An 18,736-nucleotide genomic window follows, 5' to 3' on the forward strand; every position below is an offset into this window, starting at 1 on the left:
ATTTTCATTTTATTTTTCTAAAGTATCTCATAAGGGTTGATTTGTACAGTAATTAAACATTATTATAAGGGCCTCTTATTTCATTAGTTCCCTATTAAATCTTATTTTCTAAAGAATTTAACCTTAAAGTTTTAAATTTTTTTAATGTGGTGCTGAGGATTGAACCTATGCTAGGCAAGTGCTCTACCAATGAATTACAACCCCAGCCCTAAAGCTTATTTTTAAGACATTTATTAATGTATGGTTGACAAATAAAAAGATATACATAACTAATGTATATAAATTAATTAATTAGGAGATTCACCATCACAATCAAGACCATAAATATATTCATCCAAAGTTTTCTCACACCTCCATTATTTTTGTTATTTATTCATTCTTCTTTTGTGATAATATTATTAACATAACATCTGCCTTCTTAGCAAATTTTACATATACAATGTTGTTAACTATATGCACCATATTGTTCAAGAGATCTCAACAATTTAATCATATTAGGTAGAGTTATTATATAATAATAAGTTTTATGGTTGTATTGATTCTTAATAATTTTTATTTTTATATCAGGGTTAAATTTGATTTATGTTGTACCATTATAGTATTACCATAATATGTTTGTCTGTATATTTACCTTTATCAGATTGATTTATTCTTTGACATGCTTTTATGTTGCTTTTCAGCATCTTTTCGTTTTAACTTATAAAACTCCTTCTAGCACTTCTTCTAGGGCAGATCTAGTGATGATAGACTCTCTCAGATTTTGCTTATTTGGGAAAGTCTTACATGTCCTTTATTTTAAAGTACAATTTTTCCATATATACTATTCTTGGTTGGCAGTTCTCCCATTGAATCTTCTATTGGTATAAAATAATCCTTGTGATTGCTATGGGAGCCAGCAAGAGTACATCATTGAGTGTAATAGGCTGGGTTTAAATTCCTTTTTTTCTAGAAAAATATTGACCTTCTTTGTTATAGTTTGGATACCATTTGAGTACATCTCCAAAATATTCTTGTATTGGAATTTTGTTCCAATATAAGGTAGTGTCAAGGTGGTGGAAACTTTTAAGGACTGGGGCCTCATGACAGGTGGTTTGGTCACTGGGTATTTCATCCTTGGAGAGAATTAATGTAGTTTTCTGAGGCTCCAATTAGTTCCTATATAAGTGAGTTGTTATAAAAAGAGCAAGATTGGGGGCTGGGTTTCTGGCTCAGTGGTACAGTGCTCACCTTGTGTGGGTGAGGGAATGGATTTGATCCTCAGCACCACTTAAAAATAAATGGAGAAAAATGAAGGCATCATCTCCACCTACAACTAAAAAATATTTTTTAAAAAGAGCAAGATTGGCCTCTGAATCTCTCTGGTTTCCTATATTAACATATGATCTCATCTATATACGCTCTTACCATTGTGATGTCATCCATTATGTGGCCCTCACCAGAGGCTGATCAGATAAGGCCACTGATATTGGACTATCAGCCTCCAAAACTGTAAGTTACATAAACATCTCTTTTTATTAAGTATTGAGCCTCAGGTATTTTGCTATAGCTTCAGAAATTGATTATGATATAGTCTAGCTTTTAATTCCTATTTTTGTTATAAACTGGCATAGAAAAATAATTCTCAATTGTTAGAAATATTAACAGTGAACTAATAATGATAAAAAACATTTGATATAGGGCCTAGTGATGGAAATAATATGGAGTAATATGGAATTGTGAGCAGCTATTACTCAGTTAAGATGGTAGCTACTATTTAGTTAAGCAATGTGAGTACAATAATGCTAAATCTTCCAAAGTTTCAACAAAACTAATAACCCAGAATTTTATATGATATCTCATGATTTTAAACTATTAGCAACTAATGTGAAAATATTTTTAAAACACTCTGTGGGCTCAACAAAAACCATTTGTGGGTCAGTTTAGTTTCAAGTTTTCCTTGGGCATTCTCGGTGAATGGACCATAACCATTTTGAGAGCATATATTAGGAATTTATCAGAAGAATTGGAAGGAAGCCATAGCAATTCTTACCCCTACTAGATGGTCTTATTTCTGCTCACTATCAAAGCCTTAGAACCCACTGAATTGTTCAACTGTCACTGAAAGAGAGGAAAGGTTACATTTTTGAAAGGAGGAAAAAGGGTTTGGGGAAAATTCTATTCACCTATACTCTTTGTCATGGTAATTGCTACTTGTTAAGCACTTATTGTGGCCAGGAGATCTTTCTGATATTATTTATTCCTCATGGGAAATTTGTGAGGTGAATATTATAATTCCTATTTATTGTAGTACTCTAGAGACACATGCTTGGCCCTTATCAAAATTTTATTCAGATGTATAGGCTAACACACACACACATACACACGCGCGCGTGATCACACACACACACACACACACACACACACACACACACCAAGAGATTATGAAGAGATTTATCAGTTATATAATGAAGTTTTGTGGGAATTGCATATTAGGCTCCTGAAACTGGTGTAAAAACAATTTAAGAGAGTGGAGAAAAGAGACTGGATTAGGATTTTTTCTATGGTTAGGGATGGAACTAGTCTAAGGGCTAGTAGTCACAAACAGGAACTTGCATGATTTGAATCTTCTACCATTACTAAAGGAGAGAGCCCCCTGGCTTTCTTATCAGATTTTCAGATGTGTAGCAGAAGAGACAGAGATGCAGTTTTTTTTTCTTTTTTAAATTTAATTAATTAATTTATTTTTATGTGGTGCTAAGGATCAAACCCAGGGCTTTACATGTGCTAGGCAAACGTTCTACCTCTTAGCCACAATCCTAGCCTTTGAAATGAAGTTTTAAAATGGTCTGAAGTCAAACACCAAAAAATGGAATTAGTATTTTTACAAAATTTTGCATGTGAAGATCTGATACTTAGGTAATTATGGATTTGTCCAAAATTATATGGTAGAGTAAAAATTCAAACTGAGGCTCTTGAGTCACTATTTCTTGCTACACAACTATCTAGAAGCTTGACTTAACATGTACAGAATTACTTGCTTGCCTTAAAGAGCTAGGTTTCACACATAAATAAATCATGCCTGACTTTCCAACTAGCTGGAGCCAAATAGAACTAGAGAATATACTGTTAATTTGTTGGAGTTCCCACTACTCCATATTGTCTCTTGACACTAGAGCAGAATATTGTTTGATACTAATAATCATACTTGTCTGATTTGTCTTTAGAAGTTTAATTATGTTATGTCTTGGCATGAATTTGAGATGTTTTCAGATGTTTCTTCAAATACTCTTCCAGCTCTACCTTTAGTCTCCTTGCCAGGTCTCTTATAATGGAAACATTGAATCTTTTTGTCATTTTCCAGTGAGGAGCTGGTCTTGTTTTCTGATCTTATTCTCTGTTATCTAGTCTAGGTAAATTTGAACCTCAAGTTCAGTGATTTTGTGTTGGGTCATCTTCAGTTTACTACTGAGCCAATCCAGTGAATCTCTTATTTCAGTTATTGTATTTCTTTGCTTTTATATAATTTTAATTTTTAAAAAAATAAATTATATTTATTTGGTGAGATTTTCTATTTTACCATTTTAAGGGAATTTGTGATTGATCATTGAAGAATTTTTATGAATGAAAATTTTTGTCAAATTAAACCAGCACCGATTTTTTTCACATTTTAAAAATTTGGATAGTTTTGAATATAATTTATTTTTAAATTTGTTCTTTTTAGATATACATTGTTTGTTTTGATGTAGATATCATTTTAATGACTTTTCTCACTTAATTTTTGATTTTCTGGTTATTGGCATGATGAGTGATTTTTTTATTATATTTTGGACATTTTAGCTATTAGAAGACTCTGAGTACTATTTCAATCTTTCATTGTAGCAGACAATCATGCTATTTAGGTTTAGCATACCATTCCTAGCCTACTGTGAGCTACATTTAATAACAATTTCATTTACTGAGTCTTTGTAGTTATATTTTGTTTTGTTTAGTTTAGTGTCATTGGGCTCACATTAATCCTACTAGCACTGAATAAAGGACCAGAAAGAACCTCTGTAGTTTGGGATAAGGAATCTCTATCCTGGAGGAATAAAGAAAACTTCCCTGGCTGGTACTTGATATGGCTCATTTTCTAGTGTCATCTGGTATCTCAGATTTGGGACAATGGTCTCAGGCCCAATAGGGATAGGTGCTACTTCTTTGGATGGTCCATTTATTATACTATGATCTCCCCTATCACAGTGCCAACCAACTATCTAATGTTTCTCTGTTGGAAAAAGAGAGTGACCATGTCCTGGCAAAGTTCTTGTAGCAGGATTCCCCTTGTTGATGTTGCCTGACTACCTGATATGTTTGTGCAGTGGAGGGAATTATCAGGTCCAGCAGGGTTTGCAAGAGCTTCCCCTGTGTCAGTGGGGCTCCTGATCAATTCCCTTTGCTTAATCCATTGGATGTGCCTACTATTATCAACTGGGCTTCCATTAAATTCAAGGAAGGAATAAACTATTGGGTAATGTTTTAAGATATATTGCCACCATGTTTTTTCTTCATAGTCTCTCATCATCAGTACACCTGTACACCTTTCTCTTTTCACATTTCAGATTTATGCTTTTATTCCATCTTACATTGTTTCCAGGGAGAACAGGAGAGAGAGAGAGAGAGAGAGAGAGAGAGAGAGAGAGAGAGAGAGAGAGAGATAGATATGAATGTACAGTCCTTTTTTGACTATACATTGCTTTTCTTATATCTGATCTACTTCTATATGAATCTTCCTAGGACCCATAGCCATTCTAATTTTTATTGCCTATACTAAACTATCTGTCCTAAAGAAAAAGAACCTGCACATCAGAATGCTTTCTATGTTCAGTAACATATCCTCCCAGCTGTCCTTCCTTTCAGTTTATGCCAGATGTTGGTTCTGTGATTTCATTGAGAAGAGGACTTTGCCTTAAAGTGTGCCTTCTATCACTGGTAATATAGTATTGTGCTCTGTAGTAGAAAACTTCTGAGGATTTAGAATTTATGAATGAACAGTATTCAGGATTTTCTCTTACCCTCTTTTCCTAGTCTATTGTATTCATAAGAAATCCCAAGAAAATTTTCTCTTCTCCTCCTCCCCCCAAGCCTCCAGAATGAAAGCCTTCTAAAGTCACTATGCCAGAAAACCACAAATCAAAGCCAATAACTTTCCCTTACATCTCACACATTTAAAAAAAAACCCTCTGCTCAAATATTTATTCCCCAAAAGGCCCACTATGCTCTAGATCCAGATTCCATTTCCAGATTCATTGTTCACTACTGCCACCTTTGTGTATTTGGTCACAAGTAATCCCCTTTCAACCATGGTGGACATGTTTCAAGGTCCTTAGTAGATGCCTGAAATTATGGATAATACCCACCTCTGTATATAATATATTCTTTCTTTTACATATATTCCTCCTATATAGTTGAACTTACAAATAAGGTATAGTAAGAGATAACCAACAATAACTAATAATAAAAAGAACAATTATAGCAATATACTTTAATAAAAGTTATGTGAATGTGGTTTTATGCTGTCAAAATATATTTTATCTTCATGACCATGGATAGCTGAAACTTCAGAGAGTGAAGCTGCTGTATTAAATCCATCATTCTCCTTTTTCTTGCCTCTAGGCCTTCATGTATGCTGCTTTTATTGTATGGAATATCCCCACCACCACATCACTTTATCTAAGGAATAATTTATTCTTTGTATCACAACGTAGATGTTAGTTGCTCTGGCAAGTTTTCCCTGAGCTCTTCTTCTACCCAAGAATTCAGGAAAACCTGTTATGTATCCTTTGTCATAGCCTTGTACTGTTTTTTTATGTCCCTCATCACAAATTAATTTTATTTTAATTTTAAAATTTTCATAAATTCAACAGTTGAAATAACAATGATTCATACTTTACTTACATTGACCAAATAGCAATTATTTACATTTTGATTTTGACTTATTTACTCTCTCCTTCTCTCTAATGATGGGAAATTAATTCATAGACATTATTCCTCTTTGTTCCAAATATTTCATATATATATATATATATATATATATATATATATATATATATATCCTAAGAGCAACATATTATTTTGCCTAACTATGGTATAATTATAAAAATCAGGATATTTAATTTCAATAAAATTATAGTATTCAGAGTATTTGTCAGTAATTTCAATAATGTGTTTATAGCTATTTTTCCAGTTCAGGACCCATTCCAAGATCACATATTGCATTTAGCCATTATGACTCTAGAGTCCTTTATTCTACAACAATTATTTAGTCTTTGTTTTTCTGGATATGACCTTATTTTTAAGAATGCAGACTGGCTATGTTGTATAATATGCATCTATTTGGGTTTTCTCCTGAGTAGATTCCATTACATATGCATAATGGTTCCCAATTTCCTGTACCCTTAATATTGTTGAAAATGTACTTAACATATTTTGCAAAAATCACTGTCCAGTTCCCTGTCTCTATTGTTAAAAGTCCTCACCTCTGTGTTTATAACAATAGCTCATCAACAACATCCATGAAAATGTTTTATTGCTAAAATCCTGAAATTTCTTTCCTTCCAATTCTTTCACATGCTCTTGTCCCATATTAGAATGAGCATAAATATGATATGAAAGGATAAACATTAATTGAATATTTACCATGAATCTTCACTTCAGCCATGTGAAGAATGCATTATTCTCCCATTTTGCCAAAAAAAATGTGAAAATTTCAGAGCTAGAACAGGTATTTAAAGTGATGGGACATTTACTTCCCCTTAAGAGAGGTTGGATTTCTATATAATAATGAAGTTTACTCTTCAAGGTAATCTTGAGTCACATAGGTATAGCTGAACTTATTTCACCCCCCTCTCCTTATCTGCCTGCACACAAATTTGAGCAGCACCATTATAAATTTAACCCTTCATATGTGCACCTTAGAAATGCTACTTGTGCTTATGGCTACATTTGCATAATAAGTTTTATGATTGTACACCAAGATAATTCTGCTATTGCTAATTATTTAAAAAGGCGTTAGTTAGCCTGACAAGACATTAGTTAGGTGGCACATTTTATACATTCAGTGGATTCTGTCCATGAATAATCAACAGTTCCTGCATTTTAAAAAATATTTATTTTTTTTACTTGTAGTTGGACACAATACCTTTATTCCACTCATTTATTTTTTATGTGGTGCTGAGGATCGAACCCAGGGCCCCACATGTGCTAAGTGAGCGCTCTACTGCTGAGCCACAATCTCAGCCCCAGTTCTTGCATTTTTAAAGTTTCAACTTCACCAGGAATCTGAACATGAGATTTCATCATTGGCTTTCGTCAAAGAAATGATAGATACCTAAAGTTAGCAAACTCCCCTGCTTCAGTGAAATCAAAATAGACATCAGCTCACCTTTGGAGGAGGTCACCAGGCAATAATATTCCAATTAGGTCACTTGATGGAGACTTTTTAAAAAAGGTTACAGTCAAATGTAAAATGTGACTAAAGCCACTCTGCTTTGTTGGTAGTAGTTGTTGTTGTTGTTATTATTCCTATTTATGAAACCAGCTGAACAGTGGACTTTCTTTTTTAATAACGTTATTTACTTATTTTTACATGGTGCTGAGGGTTTAACCCAGTATTTTACACATGCTATGCAAGCATGCTACTGCTGAGGCACCACCACAGCCCTACAGTAGACTTTCTTAATAAATTAAAAGAGGTAGTCAGGTGTCGTGGTGCATGCCTTTAATCCCAGCAGCTCAGGAGGCTGAGGAAAGGGGATTCTGTTTGAGGTAAGGCCACCCATGGTAACTTAGTGAGGTTCTAAGCAACTTAAAAGACCCTGCCTCAAAATTTTAAAAAATAATAAAAAGGTTGGGAATGTAGCTCAGTGGTAGATTGCCCCTGGGTTCCATCCCTGCTACCAAAATAAATAAATAAGTGAGCAAATAAATAAATAACAATAAATTAACACAGATTTGAAACTTATGTAGACAAGGAAGCTGAGGTCCAGGGTAGTCAAATTATTTTCCAAAAGATACTTAAGAAACATAGGATTTGATTTCAGTTAATATATAGACTCAAGAACTCTCCATTTACAATCGTTTTTACTGTTCTGCATGTTAGACTATAAATATTTTGGAAATTCTTCCCTGGGATGTTCTTATATATAACTTAACATGTGTCTCCAAACTTGTTCAACGAAGTCAATGTAATAATAGTTCAATTTTAATGAATGCTTATTATGTGCCTGAAATTTTACTAAATGCTTCAAAAACATTGTCTTGTTTAATCTTCACAATTACTCTTTAAAATAAGCACTATCATTAATTCTATTTTTATGCATGAGAAAATGGGGTTAGCAGAATCAAGTAACTGCTTAAAAACCATACATTGGGAAGTGTCAAACATAAGGAGTATGAATTCTGAGTCTTCCTCTTAACAACTGTATTATCTTAACCATTGTATACTGTCTCCCATTTCTTTGCAATACTGGATATTGGTCAGGGCCAACCCTTGAAATTATGGGGACTCCAACTATAATGACAAGGAGAAAATATTACCATATTCAGTAGTTTCATGAGGTGATGGTTTTCTCTGGTTAGCCAAATAGAGCAGTAACCAAATCAGGGTTCCCAGGTTGGAATTGTTCTTAAACCTCCAAAGTACTTTGTGGAGTTTATATAAAGTGTTCAACACATTGTATCTGCTCAAGAAATTACAACTATTATTACTATTTTTATCTTATATAATCATAAGGAAGATAGACCTCATTTGATTATTACACACTGTATATATGTATCAATTTTTTACAATGTGCTCCATAAATATATTCAATTAAAATAAAAAAAAACAATGACTATAATGAAGCACTCAGTACAATGGAAGAATTTAAAAAGACATTATTTGAAAGTGTGAATTGAGAAAACAAATTCGGACTTTTTAAATTGAAAATTATTTGTTTATTTCCACTAAGAATGAAAGACCTAGAAGAACAGATGATACCAATGCTGCTTTGGGGATCTCTCAAAGCATAAACACTCAGAAAATGGCAGTAAGAAGGCCCAGATGTCAGGGTCATTGGTTCCTGGGCTACAGATGACTGGTTCAATAGGCTTCACAAGTATCTTGATGGACCCACTGTGAAATAACAGTGAAAATGCTCTGGAGAAAATATTCTATTCACACAGATTGTTATACATAGATTTGGTTAACTCTTCACCTCAAAGGACTGAAAACCTTGAAAAATCAAACATATTTTGGGGGCCTACAGAAACATAGCTATTCTTTCTGCTTTTCTATCTTCTGCAGGTTTTGGTAAATTTATATTAAGTGCTTCTTTTGGGCCAGACCTCATGGTATAGAGCTACCAATAAGAAGGCTATATCTGATAAAAGCATTAAAAAGTCCCCCATTTGTCTTCCCACTATAACTTCAGGCTGCCTAGGACCTTAATTTCCCACTATTGAGAATAACCAATTGAATAGCATCAAAAAAAATAAAATAAAATACTTGTGAATCAACTTGACAATGGAGGCGAAAGACCTCTACAATGAAAACTACAGAACACTAAAGAAAGAAATTGGAGAAGACCTTAGAAGATGAAAAGATCTCCCATGATCTTGTATAGAAAAAAAATTATTTTGTCAAAATGGCCATACTACCTAAGTGCTATACAGATTCTATGTGATTCCAATTAAATTACCAATGTCTTTCATTATAGAAATAGAAAAAGCAATCATGAAATAAATTTGGAAAACTAAGAGACCCAGAATAGGCAAAGAACTTCTTAGCAAGAAAAGTGAAGCAGGAGGCATCAAAATACCAGACCTTAAACTATACTACAAAGCTATAGTATCAAAAACAGCATGGTATTGGCACCAAATAGACATATAGACTGATGGTACAGAATAGAAGACACAGAAACAAACCACATAAATACAGTTATCTCATACTAGACAAAGGAGCCAAAAACATACATTGAAGAAAGGATAGCTTCTTCCACAAATGGTGCTGGGAAAACTAGAAATCCATATGTAGCAAAGTGAAATTAAACCCCTATCTCTCAGCATGCACAAAACCCAACTCAAAGTGGATCAAGGACCTAGTAATTAGACCAGAAACGGTAGGCCAGAATCTTCATCATGTCAAATTAGGCCCTGACTTCCTTAATAAGACTCCTAAAGTGCAAGAAATAAAATCAAGAATTAATAAATGGAAGGGATTCAAACCAAAAAGCTTCTTCTAAACTATCTCAATCCATGGTCTGTTGAGAGCCACAGCTGAAGGGGCCCCAGCAAACTTCCAGCTGCCAGCTGATGATTGGCTCACAGCGGCCCCAGCAAACTTCTAGCTGCCAGCTGATTGGCTCCTCTGTGGTGATGCTCATTGGGCTATTTCCCCGCCCTTTCAGACCACAGAGCTGCTCATTGGGGGACTTTTTTTGGCTCCGCCCATGCGACCCAGCCAATTGGCCTCAAGAGCAGGAGGAGTGGGGGGGGGGTTGAGAGGCTTGTGGGAAGCTGGTGGTGGCAGCTGGGCTCTGAGGGAATTCCCAGAGAGCTGTGTGGTTCGGTGTGTGTGTTCTAAAAATAAAGTTCTTTTCTGCTTGATAAGTGGCTCCTGAATTGTGCCCAGCCAGACTGTGACAATGGTCTATACCCAAAGGACTTAAAATCATCATACTATAGTAACACAGCCACATCAATGTTCACAACAGCTCAATTTACAATAGCTAAACTGAAGAACCAACCTAGATGCCCTTCAATAGATGAATGGAAAAAGAAACTAATATATATATATATATATATATATATATATATATATATATATATATATATATACAATAGAATATTTTTCAGCATTAGAATTAAAAGAGAATGAAATTATGGCATTTTCAGGTAAATGGAGTTGGAGAATATCATGCTAAGCGAAGTAAGCTAATCCCCAAAACCCAAAGCCCTAATGTTCTTTTCTGATAAGTGAATGCTGATCCAAAATGGGGAGTGGGGAGGCATGGGAATAATGGATGAACCTTGATTGGGAAAAGGGGAGGGAGAAGGAGGGGAGGGTGCATGGAGGCAGGAAAGATGGTGGAATGACATGTACATCATTACCCTATGTACATGTATGACTGCACATATGGTGTGACACCATATCATATATAACCATAGAAATGTAAAGTTTTGCTGAAATTGTGTACAACGAATCAAAATAAATTCTGCTGTCATGTATACTTAATTTAAATAAATAAATTTTAAAAATTGATTTGAAGTAAAACTTAACAAAAAAGACTCCTAAAGCACAAGAAATAAAATCAAGAATTAATAAATAGTATGGATTCAAACTAAAAAGCTTCTTCTCAACAAAAGAAACAATCCATGAGGTGAAGAGACAGCCCACATTTTGCGAGCAAATTTTTGCTATACGCACATCAGTTAGAGCACTAATCTCAAAGATATCAAGAAATCAAAAAACTTAACACCAAAAAACAAACAAACAGCAAACAAACAACCCAATCAATAAATGGGCTAAGGAGATGAACAGACACTTCTCAGAAGAAGATATACATTTGATCAACAAATATATGAAAAAAAATGTTCAACATCTCTAGTATGTAGAGAAATGAAAATCAAAACTACTCTAAGATTTCACCTCACACCAGTCAGAATGGCAGGTATCAAGAATACAGACAACAATAAGTGTTGGCAAGGATGTGGGGGGGAAAGGCACACTCATACATTGCTTGTGGGACTGCAAATTGGTGCAACCAATCTGGAAAGTAGTATGGAGATTCCTTAAAAAACTTGGAATAGAATAGAATGGAACCATCATTTACCCAGCTATCTCACTCCTCTGTTTATACCTTAAAATCATCATACAATCATAACTCAGCCACATTAATGTTCAGATCAGCTCAATTTACAATAGCTAAACTGTGGAACCAACCTAGATATCCTTCAATAGATTAATGGATAAAGAAACTGTGGTATATATATATAAATAATGGAATATTACTCAGCACTAGAAGAGAATAAATTATGGCATTTGCAGGTAAATGGATGGAGTTGAGAATATCATGCTAAGCAAAGTAAGCCAATCCCCAAAAACCAAAGGCCAAATGTTCTGTCTGGATAAGTGGATGCTGATTCCCTGGTAGGGGGGCATGGGAAAAAAGGAGGAACTTTGATTGGGCAAAGGGGAAGGTGGGTGAGGAGAGGACATGGGGGCAGGAAAGATGGTAGAATGACATAGACATCATCATCATAGGTACATGTATGACAGCAATTATGGTGTGCACTACATTATGTAGAATCAGAGAAAAGAAATGTTGTGCTAAAATTGTGTACAATGAATCAAATGCATACTGCTGTCATATATACCTAATTATAATAAATAAATATTTTTAAAAAACTGATTAGAACAATACACTGATAAAAGTCAAATGAATAAAACAAATGTTTTAATGCTGCAGTCTGGCTGGGCACAAAATCACGAGCCACTCAAGCAGGAACAAACTTTAGTTTTGAAAATGCCGCCAATACCCCGTACACGTCCAGGAAGAAGCGGATCCACCCACGCGGTGTTCTCCCAGAACCCCAGAACAAGTTCCTCCCCTGGAATTCCCTCCTACTGTACTTCCCCAACCAATGGGAACTCTCCAGGAGTCCTAGCAGGCCCGAGGTGAACAGCAGGAGTCCAATATCCATATGAATGCAAATCTTAACATAATCATATCATCTCAATGGCTAGCTGACATAACCTTTCAACCAAAAGTGCCATGCATCATATTACTTGGCTGTGGCTCTTAGCATTTTAAAACTTCCAAAGAAAAAGAATAAACAATTGAATTTATTGAGCACTTATTGACTGCTAGCTATATATCAGACTCCATTATAAATGCTCAAATATGGGCACAAATGATGTTGCTCTCTCCCTACTAGGTTTGTAGTCTGGTTGAAGAGGTATACCTGTACAAATTATATTACAACATGCAAATTACAACACTCATGGTGTGTACTAAGTGTGATGGTGGAAGAGGAGGGGCCCTAGTCATTCTGCCTGGGAAAGTTAAATAAAAAAATTTTGAGCATGAGTATAAAAGATATACATATTAGTTATATGAAAATGACAGAAGTTGAAGAAATATAATGTGAAAAGGAAGGTGAATGTAAATTCAATCATTAGCTTTATATGGATGTAAAAAGCATTTTATGGTATTCCAATAAGTCAAATGATTAGAAGTTGGTAGTGAATGAACACTTATTGAAAGGTACTTATGTGTCAGACACTATGCTGTTTTATATACATTCAATCCTAACAACCATATAAAACAGAATTATTATCACTTCATTTGGCAATGACTATAGTTTTTTCATCAGATATTCATATACTACTCTATATTTTTCTATCTTTCCATACAGTTGAGCTATAAGACTGAATTTTAGCCAATATGAAGTAGGCAGAAATTATGTAAACTACTTTGTGAATTAATGGAATACTTTGGTCCTCCCCTTTTTATGTTAATTTAGAGGCCACCTGTTCTGATGACATTAGCTTTAAGATGGGGGAAGGCATTTTTATCCACCTTGGTGAGGTGTGAGCAAGAAAAAAAAAAACTTTTATTATGTTCAATCTCTAAGATTAATAGGTTAATTTGTTACCACAGCATAGGTTATTCTGGGATCATCAAACTATGCCCAGTTGGTCAAAAATGTTCTGTTGCATATTTTTTGTAAATGCAGTTTGAATGGAACACAGACACACATAAATATTCACATAGTCTAAAGCTTCTTTCTTGCTACAATAGCAGAATTAAGTAGTTCTAATAGAGAATGTACAGCCTACAAATCCTAAATATTTAATACCTTGTCATTCATGAAAAAAATTTTGTTGACCACTGTTCTATTTTATAAACATGAAAACGGAGAGACTAGGGCCGGGGTTGTGGCTCAGTGGTAGAGCACTTGTCTAGCATGTGTGAGACACTGGGTTCAATCCTCAGCACCACATATAAATAAAATAAAGGTATTGTGTTCGTGTACAATTAAAAATTAAAAAAAAGGAAATGGAGAGACTAACTTATGATCACATAGCTAATCAGCAGTGTTGTTGGGATTTGGACCCAGTTCTGTTTTTAACACTATTCCCTGTATTTGCTTGTGTTTACACTGGTTCTTTGACCTCCATTTGATTTTCTACTTTAGTCACTATAGTTATTCTGTTCATGTACCCATATTACATGGGTTGCCAAACAATTCTGCTATCACTTTTCTGGCTTGAGAGTGGTGCCCTTTTGAGGAATGACTTACTTTGTCCCTAATACTTAAATTCTCCTTCATTCTCACCTCAGCTATGAAAGATAGGTAATGAGAAAAATAAGAATCAAGCATAAGTAAAAATAAATGTTGGTGAGGATGTGAGAGAAAAAGGTTGACTCATACATTGCTGGTGGGAATGCAAAATGATGCAACCACAATGGAAAAAAGTATGGTGATTCCTCAGAAAATTTGACACAGTTATTTCACTCCTTGGTATAGACCCAAAGGACTTAAAATCAGCATATTATAGTGATGAAACCATGTCAATATTTATAGCAGCTCAATTTACAATAGGTAAGCTATGGAACCAACCTAGGTATCCTTTAACAGATGAATGCATAAAGAAAATGTGGTAGGAATACACAATAGAATATTACTCTGCCTTACAGAAGAATGAAATTATGGGTTTGATCCTCAGCACTGCATATAAATAAATAAATAAAATAGAAGATCCATTTACAACTAAAAAATTTTTAAAAATAATAAATAAAAAATTCAAACATAATACTGAGGACTCACTTTTGCAACTGAATGGAAGCAGGATAGAGACCTTGAAAGCTGATATATCGATGTGGTAAAGATAGTAATGGGAGAGAAATTTCATACTGGATATGATGAGTTTGAATTTCCCATGGGAAAATACAAATGGTTATGTTCTATGGGAAAGGAGATAGATGAGTCTGAAGCTAAAGATGTATCTGAGTTGAAAATACAGTGAAACAAATTACTCTGAATCATCTACCCTCTCATAAATTTTAGTGTGGTCACTGGTAGAGCAATGAGATGACTAATCAAGGTGAAGTGTCAGTCTGAAACTATTATAGAATATTATGTAATATTCTATAATTATATAAAAGCAACATTAATAGATATAGACGGGATCAAACTTGACCTTGGCATTTTAAGCAGCAAACTTCATTCTTCCTATAACATAGCATCCATATCTTTATATCATAACCAATGCGTTTCATGTTTCCAGGTCACATGGGACTCTATTTGGAACTAAGGAGCTTCCTCTTAGAAAGACATCCAAATTCTTTACTATTTCTACTGAAATTTCACAGAAATTAGAAGGCTTAGTATCTAAAGAAAATTTATTTCCTTGGGAAAAACAATGGTATGAATTATTCAGCGTGCCACCAAGAGACTATAAATTATTTGAACATTATACAGGTTAGCTAAAGTTGAATCTAGAATTACTAAAGTAGAGACGTGATTAAGATAGAAAAAAAAATGGAGTTTCGCCTTCCCCCATTATCTGGAGGGGTTGTCAACAGACTCTTCTCAAAATTATTTGATTATTCTTGCTAACTTCTTCAGAATACTCCAGGTTAAGGAATTAAAAGCAGCAATAACAAGTGTAAACCCAGAGTTAAAAAATCAACATCATTGACAATAAGTATTTTTTGTCATTGTTGTTTTGTACCAGGGATTGAACTCAGGGGTGCTTAGCTACTGAACCATATTCCCAGCCCTTTCTATTTTTTAATTTAGAAACAGGGTATCAGTAAGTTGCTGAGTCTAGCTTTGAACTTGTGATTCTCTTGCCTCAGCCTCTTGAGCCACTAGGATTACAGGGGTGCACCACCACACCTGGCATTTTTTTTCCTTCATGATTTGTTCCTTTCACATTTATTACAATAGATGTTCTGAAGAAAAGATCCTGACCTGTTATATTAGCTGTTCAGGGGCATCTTCTTTAATGATTCATATCTGGAATCCATCAAAGAGTTCCATTTTTAGCTTAATGTTCTGCTGCCACTATCTTGAACTTCTTAATTTTTTAAAGAAGGCCACCCATTTTATACACTGGGATCTACAATTAGGTATCTGGTTCAGTCTTCCACTTGAAGTTGGTCTTCTGTTGCCTTCCTTACCTTAGCCAAAACTGAGCCTTTTGAAAATTCTCAGGCCAAAAATATTGCAAAGGTACTTAAAGAAATTTGTGCTTCAATATGTATTATAATGGAGTGGAGCTTTGCTATTGATTGGCTCATAGGTAGACATAGGTACTATTTCTGCATTTTCCAACTTTTACCCATGGCAAAGTGGTGCTTTAATAACTCCTTTGACTTCAGCAGAGGTGGCAAATGAAAGATTTTCTGAAACTGGATATCCATATGTGGGTAGATTCTTAGTCCCTTTCGATAGTATGGAGTACAGAAAGGCTAGAGATTTTGCATACAAGACAGATCTCTGTTGAATTTAAGTCAACATTCTTGAGAATGTCTTCTTCAATCTCTTTTATATATCCCTTAATGATTCTTCTATCTCCTCTCTACCTGGAATCACTCTAACTTTCTTTGTAGGATGATTTGCAAATCAGAATGAAAAGCAGCATGGCCATGTTTACTGAATTCAAGCTAATGCATAGCTTCACCCAGGGCTCCCCATATATGGAATCTTCCCTTAGTTGAAAGAGAGGTGAATTGTCAGAGTAATTATAAAGGTGGTGGAAGTGGGCTTTCTAGAGTGTCCCTTAAAACCACATGTCTCAGTATTTGCCTGCTGCATCCATGAAGGACCATCTTCTATTATTTCATCCTTCATAAACTTTGGTAAATTTATGATTCCTTTCTTATTGACCTTCTAAGCCATACATCCCCCAAACCCAGTGCCATCTGGGTGCTGAAGGAATATTGCTTATCACTGAATTTTTTCTCCCCCTGGCTTCTTTTTGTAACCTATTTTTTTTATTTTACTTACCTTTTTGTAACCTTCTTTTTATGTCATGGATTGCCAAAATCCAAATATGGGGAGAGGTAATGGGATAGATATTTACTATGACTTGGCACACTTTCTCCTTGTTGGTTGGTAACTCAGGTAGGATGGATAGGAAATGTTCTGTCACTGGCAGAATTGTACCAGCCATAAGGCAAATTAAAATTAAAAAGGGTAGAGGGGAGGGAACCCATTCATACCCTCTTTACTCACCTGGTTAATGACTCAGGGTGTTCATTAGGCTCCAAAGTAGCACACTTTATCATTTCCCCAACTTCAAAAAAAGAAAAAAAATAGAAAAAGAAATGAAGTGCTTGAAATTACAGTAACATGCTGCAAGGCCTCTTTAATTGAAAGTATGTGATGGGATCTAATGTAACATTTATCTTGCTGCAATTGACATGAGAGGAAGAGGTGTGGGGTTTAAGGAATATTTTATTTAAAGACACCCTTAAAGAGGCTGTAGGAGTGATTTCCAGCTTTTCAGCTCACTCACCAGTGCCTGGAGAGAAGTTTTCATCTTTAGCCAATCTGAATCCCAATACAGTCCAAGACAACACAGTGAAGGCTTTGTCCTTCCTCTATCTCCATCCCCCTACTCCCACACCCTCACTCCCTGACAGTTTCTGTATTAATAAATAAAAGTTAGTACTCAAAACCCAGTGGACACATTCACTACAAAAAAATGATTCAATGAGGGGCTGGGATTGTGGCTTAGAGGTAGAGTGCTCGCCTAGCACTTGTGGGGCCCTGGGTTTGATCCTCAGCACCACATAAAACTAAATGACTAGAATAAAGGTATTATGTCCAACTACAAATAAAAAATAAATATTAAAAAAAATGATTCAATGACAAGTCCTATGTTAAAGGTTTGTACATTAATAGACATGCCTTTCCAGCCCACATAGAAGCAAAAAACATTTGTGTTTTCAGGAATCAGCTGTACATTCAAAAGGAAAGCATGAGGAGTATGGGGGAAGCATCCTGTTTAGTTTACTGGATTTAGCCATGCAGAGACCAGTGTCTTGGGAAAAATACTTTTCTACTCCAACCTCATATTTTTTGAGACAGGATAATGTATTTATTTGTGAGGGAGGTTTTAGGTGGCCTGGTGATATCATCTGCAATATAAAACAATTTGGGAATGTTCTCCCAGGTTAATTCTACTTAGCAGTAGCTGTTTGCATGAGAGCTCTTCTCATACACCCTATTATGAAGAGTGTGGCATCATTGCATATAAGAGCACAATAGTTGTTCAGTTGAGTTTGGGTGTGGTTGGAGGAAAATAAGGAATTGGCCTGCATGGGACATCCCAGTTCTATTTCTATCCTGGGCCTTCAGAACAGAACCTGTATTCTTAAAGGCAGAAATTTAGTAACAGTCAATCTCTATAAATAGCTCTGTGATAAGAAGTCCTTGTTGATACTTACTTCTTTAAGCATGAATTTGAAAACACTCTCATTAAACCATTCCTTCTGTAATGTATAGAGATTGAAAACAATCTCAGTGTGATTGATTTGTAAATTCTGTAATCATATAGGCCAGGATTCTCCTTTGTACCTCTCTCTTAACTCCTATTAATTTTATCATGTCTGATCAAATGTTTACTTATTATGGACTGGTTTTTAATACCATTTAATTTTGAAATAATTATAGAGACATAGAGATAAAAAAAAAACAGAGAGGTCACATGTACCCTTTACTC

The sequence above is a fragment of the Ictidomys tridecemlineatus genome, chromosome X (assembly GCF_052094955.1).
Source record: "Ictidomys tridecemlineatus isolate mIctTri1 chromosome X, mIctTri1.hap1, whole genome shotgun sequence".
Classification (NCBI taxonomy): Eukaryota; Metazoa; Chordata; class Mammalia; order Rodentia; family Sciuridae; genus Ictidomys; species Ictidomys tridecemlineatus.